This window comes from Marmota marmota, unplaced genomic scaffold (assembly GCF_001458135.2).
Source record: "Marmota marmota marmota unplaced genomic scaffold, marMar, whole genome shotgun sequence".
Taxonomy (NCBI): domain Eukaryota; kingdom Metazoa; phylum Chordata; class Mammalia; order Rodentia; family Sciuridae; genus Marmota; species Marmota marmota.
In genome coordinates, this window is record NW_025999968.1 from 9,928,188 (window position 1) to 9,934,187 (window position 6,000).

A 6,000-nucleotide genomic window follows, 5' to 3' on the forward strand; every position below is an offset into this window, starting at 1 on the left:
CCGACACTGTAATAGAAATTTGTTATAAGATAGTAAGGGTGCTGTCAAAGAAAGTTCCATAGAGGAGATGGACAGGAACTTATGCCTTGAGTCTATTTAGGGTAAATAGAGGGAAATGGACTGAGCTTTCCAGTTGACAACAACATAAAGAAAATCTTGTAAATGAGCACTGATTTTTTCCTTCATGGAACCAACCTTTCAAATTACCTGCCAAGCTTAAGTGTTTTAAAAATAAACCCAGTACTTATGTGGTGGATCAGTCTTTTTAAAACAATGCAATTCTTTATTAAATATGGTCATTGCTGAATAGGAGATTCTGAAAGGTCACCTTAGTTCCCCTTCACAAAAATAATCCATCAAACTGTTCAAAAACTCCATTTTGATGCTATCCACCTGATGCTAGCAAGAGGACTCACAATTATCTGATGCCGTGTGTGGATTTACCATGTTTCTGTCATTCAGGAGAAGTGTTCTTAGGATGTGATCTAAGAACAGGTGGGGACGCCAGAAAAGCAGGGCTCTGGTTCTGTTCAGGTGCAGTGTAGACAGGTTCAAGTGTGGACGAGATGCCTCTGGAAGATCAACCTAGCTTATCACTGTGATCCACTGTGTTTATTGCCCATTCTCTCAAATCAGGAGACCATAAGTTTTATGCCATGTATGTTTTGCCCACCTCCACTTCTCTCTTCCTGCCTCCCACTACCAGCTGGGGAACAAGCAACAGAAATGACTTAAACCTGCTCACTTTATTTCATACCCTCTTACATTTCAGCTCTGATGGCAGCTGGCATCCTGATTTGGAAAATAAAGGCGGGGTTAGGTAAATCCAAAGTCTTTCTGGATCTCAGGCTTTGTGGTTCTAGGTGTTGTGTTACCAATACTCGGGAGAGTAGAGTGATGAGAGGAATGGTACTATTGTAATGGGAGTCCCAGCTTGCACACATCTCACCCAGGTGTAGGGACAAAGTCTGACTTCCACCAGTACCCCCTAAACGCAAATTTAGGATTTGTTTCCCTTTTTTTTTTTTTTTTGCCTCATTCCAGCCCAATTTGTTCCTAGTCTCACAGGATAAATTCAGACAAAAGGACATAAGAATATTTACAAAGCAACAAACTAATTTATTGCAAATTGTATTTGTTAAAGGAAATAGCCAAGTTCAGTAAACCTAACAGGAGAGGGCAAACTCAAGAGCTATCACCTGTGGTGCCTTTCATAGAGTAAAGGGCTGCCCTCATGCAATTGATAAGCTGTGTCGACAAGTCAAGACCCTCATTATGGGTTGTGCTGCTGAAGGACACATTCCAATCTTTCTTTTTCTGAATAGACGGAGTAATCTGTGCCTGACTCCACTGGGCTACATTCCTCATTACAAGCCGTTTCTATACTGAGTGACAAGTGCCACCTGCTGGCCAAATAAAGCGTTTCCCTTTTCACTGCGTCACTTGATTGCCTGGCTGCTAATTGGCAAATTAACTGGATAATTGTTATTCTGTTTTTCAGTGTATCCAGACAATAACTTAAAAACCTTACAGCAAGTTATAAAACCAGCACCTGCGCATTTGAGGACTTTCTCAGTTTCGAGTCACAATTAGATTTCTCTTCTGCCTTCCATTTTATGACGAGGATGACTGTGCACACAGATTGTAGTTTTAGTTACATTTCATTCAGGATTTTTTTTTGGTACTACTTAAAATGCATTTGATACTGCTCATCCCAATGAAAAGACAAATCATAACTTCATTTCCTGAATTAAATTACACTATGTTGACCCCCATTGAATCTAGGTAATGTTACTAAGTATATATTTGTATAATCAGTCAGTTTGTGCAGAGAATACCTTATTGCTTAGGTATCCTGTAGGCCTTTCTGAGTTAATAGTTCCTAATTAATGCTAAGTTGTTATTCCAGTGTTCAGGCTCACTCTAATCTGACACGCCTTGCCTTTCTAGCTTCACTTTCTTCCATTCTGCATGGTGCTTTTCTGAGCTGCTCTGTGTCCACACACCCCCACATCCCCACCCCACTCCCACCCCGTGATCTCCACTTCTACTCTGAGTGCCTTTGTCCCCACCATTCTTGTCTGTCCTGGCTTCTGGTCCTCCCCAGTCCCTCAAGATCCAAAACCAAAATGCCAAACCCTTATGAAATCTTCTATTTTCCTGTCCGAAAAAACATTTCCTTCCTTTCAATTCTTTTCGTCCTGTGTATGCCCTTCTTAGAGCATGCTTTTACCTTCTACCTGGTATATTATGGCTACTTATGCATCCAGTCCATCTCCTACATTAGACTATAATGGCCCTTTCTTTGAAAATAAAGAATGATTTGGTGGGGGGTGGTGTACTGAGGATTGAACTCAGGGACACTGGGTCACTGAACCACATCCCCAGCCCTATTTTGTATTTTATTTAGAGACAGGGTCTCACTGAGTTGCTTAGTGCCTCACTTTTGCTGAGGCTGGCTTTGAACTGAGATCCTCCTGCCTTAAACTCCCGAGCCACTGGGATTATGGATGTGTGCTACTGTGCCTGACAAGAATGATTTTTTATTCATCTGGGTATTCTCATCAGAACATAGGCCAGGATTTTTCATGTAATACGATTGACCAAACAATGAATGAAGGGTGGAAGGAATCATTTGGTTCATAAAAAATTGGCTTCACAAGACAAACAATTTTTATTTGATCAGATTGGCTGACTATAGGTTGAAACTTACTGACTTTTGCATATATTATTGGAAACTAAAATGTTCTTACATTTGTTCACAATAAAAGAGTTATGTTTGGGATTACAGAGGCTGAATTTGGATTTCATTTGTTATGTTCCCAGCCTTCCCACCAAATGAATATCCCTCATAAAATCCCATGCCTATGGAAAAGGAACTTCAGCAATAGCGTCTGATTCTTTTACAGTGCTTATATGGACTCACAAAAAGAAAAATGAAATGGTATAATCTAGCAATTCCCATGTCGGTTGTTTTAGCAGTAAAATGTAGAGCAAAGGCGGCTTGCTGAACTTTTAGCTGTGTGTTTCAAATTGAAATTGCATATTGAGTACAACTTTGTAATGAAGAATGTGAATACATTTTTCCATTTTAGAGTTTAATCTTTTTAATGCGTCATTATTGTGCAGGATGCCGAGATCTCCGATCTGTGTAACTATAGTGACAGATGCCTTTGAAAACATATTTATTCATCCAGAGTACTTTTCATCCTCCTTACATAAACTGCCATGATCTAAAATTTATGACACCAAAAGACCCTTGTCTTTTTTTTTTTTATTGGTTGTTCAAAACATTACAAAGCTCTTGACATATCATATTTCATACATTAGATTCAAGTGGGTTATGAACTCCCATTTTTACCCCAAATACAGATTGCAGAATCACATCGGTTACACATCCACATTTTTACATAATGCCATATTAGTAACTGTTGTATTCTGCTACCTTTCCTATCCTCTACTATCCCCCCTCCCCTCCCCTCCCATCTTCTCTCTCTACCCCATCTACTGTAATTCATTTCTCTCCTTGTTTATTTTCCCATTCCCCTCACAACCTCTTATATGAAATTTTGTATAACAATGAGGAAGACCCTTGTCTTGCAACAGGCTATTATACTCATTGTAGTTGAAATATTTTACTTTATTACGTTTGCTACAAAGATCTCATTCCTCTATGGTGATGCATTGCTTTCCCAAGAGGGATAATGCCTCATGTGTTCACACTTGTGGGCCCTGGGTTCACGGCATACCAGATGAGATGGTAAAAGAATTGATGATGATTAATGAGTCCAGAAGTCCCCCGAAGGCAAGCATCAGGTGCTGCTCCTTTTCTCTGTGCTTCCCACCACATCTGGCTCCGCGCTGGGCAAGTAAGTACCTAGCAGAAGCTGTTCCACTTCTCAGTTCAAATTGCTTGTCTAAATTCTTTCTTACTCATCCCTTCTCAAGTAGTTGATGTCACACTTCCTTGACAAAAGAACATTTTTAGTTCACTAAAAGAAACCCAGACAGCCCCAGTGTTAGTGTGACATCATAGCAGCCTGGCTTTTGTGGCATGGTGTGGTTCAGGGAGCCCAAGATATTCTGTCTCTGGTTTCATAAGTCATCTTTTTTTCCTGGAGATGGGGACTGAGGAATACTGTTCACTGTCTGCTCCTGCCTTTCATGGAAGTGACTAAACACTGCTGCTCAAGGCCAAAATGAGTCTGAGTCCAGAGGGGACACAGCCTTTTTCTGAGAAGGTCAGAAACAGCTTTGACAGGGGCCAGCAGTCATGCCACAATACATCCCTGTCTGCATGCCTCACATTCCTGCTCACATCAACAGAGACAGAGAGGGGGAGAGAGGTTCCGGTATGTTGCCTGAAATTGTTTTCACTGGAGAGAATATTGATTTGGATTTTAATGCAAATACACCTGTTTGATCTCTGCTCCACAAAAACTCCTTGAGCACCTGAACTATGTGTCCAACCAATTCTCAGCGAGTGTGCATGCCAAGCAAGGAATCTCAGGCTCCCTGGTATCCTGGATATACTTCAGGGCCTGTTTTCTGACTGCTGAGTAAAATACAGGTATTTGGCTTCCTTCTAAAGCAAGCTACTCCCCAGCATGCCTATGTCCTCCCCCACTGAGCTTGAATCTTGTTTGTCCTAATTTCTCCTCTTACTCAGGACCCAGCTTTGCATTTTGAATTCATTTCAGGAAAGTGGACTTCATGGTTTCTGTTTCAGTTTTGAACTTAAACCCCTTTCATCACATCCCTGATTTACCATTGTTAAATCTTTGTCTCCTGGTAATATATGGTTCCTTCCTCTGGCCCAACTCTATAGGACTAAGTGAAATTCAAAACTCAGGTCCTGTTTTCCACCTTGAATCTTGCCGATGTGTCTTTAAGACTCCCATTCCTTTGGCTGGTCTTCCCTGACCAGCTCCAGCCTCCTATGCAGGTGGGAAGACTGCGGACAAATGAGAGGTTTTCATATACCCCTAGAGAATAGGCCAGTGTTCGTCCATGACCTTTGTTCTACAGTGGTCTAGAATCATCTTTCTCCTGTTCAATAGAATCTCAAGAAGACCCTCTAGATATGAGCTAAGACCACTGTTAATAATTCCTAGCATTTTAAGATAACTAAGTATTGTTTAAAATACTTCAGAACCAGGGCAAATCTAAGTCTGGTTTTTGTAGGCTTTTATATCATCTCGGGGACCACTATTTTAAAAAAAAGAAAACATAGCATTATAAATACAAAGTTGTGCTAGGATCATGAAAGAAGTTCGTCTAGGGGAGGGGTACTGAAGTTTAGCTTCATTTGCTTCATGTTGCATCTGCCATTTGTTTCTAAATATGCAATACAATTTGATTGCCATGGGATATTTTAATGTACAAAGCAAAGACTTATCGTAATTCTAATTCCCTTTCTTCTTTCCAGTTTCTCCCTCAAGATTTCCATAATTCTGTATATTTTTGGTGAATTTTAAAACTACCTGAATGATTATTATCACTCGACATGTCACATAGATGGAGGAGCTTAAATGAGAAGGCTGAATGGAAGCATTAAATACTAGCACTTAGAATGTGACCCTGTAAAACGTGCTCTAAATGTACTGACTTATTTAATCCTGATGATGGTCGTATGGTTGTTTGATTCCTGTTTTATAAATGAGGAAGCTGAGACACAGGGAAGTAATTTGCCAAAGATAGAGTTAGGAACTGCAGAGCCCTGATTTCAACAAGTGCACTCTGACTCCAGACCCAGCCCTCCTGCACTAAACTCTATTTCCTCTCTGGATAAGGTCACATAAACAACTAGGAATAAAAGTAGATTTTACACATATGATTAATTTTAATTCGCAGCTGTTTAAACTACTGTGTTCTTCTTTGTTCACTTCAGATTGATACTTTTTCTGGGTAGGGAAAATTGAAAACAGCTAATACTAAATATATATATATATATATATATATATATATATATATATATATATATTTTTTTTTTTTTTTTTT

The 6,000-nt window shown here is 39.8% G+C and overlaps 1 protein-coding gene across 1 annotated transcript in view; it reads left to right on the plus strand.

The window, feature by feature from the left end:
• Positions 1-6,000, plus strand: part of Morc1 (MORC family CW-type zinc finger 1) — a 150,879-nt gene that overhangs the window by 91,006 nt on the left and 53,873 nt on the right. The window lies entirely within an intron of this gene.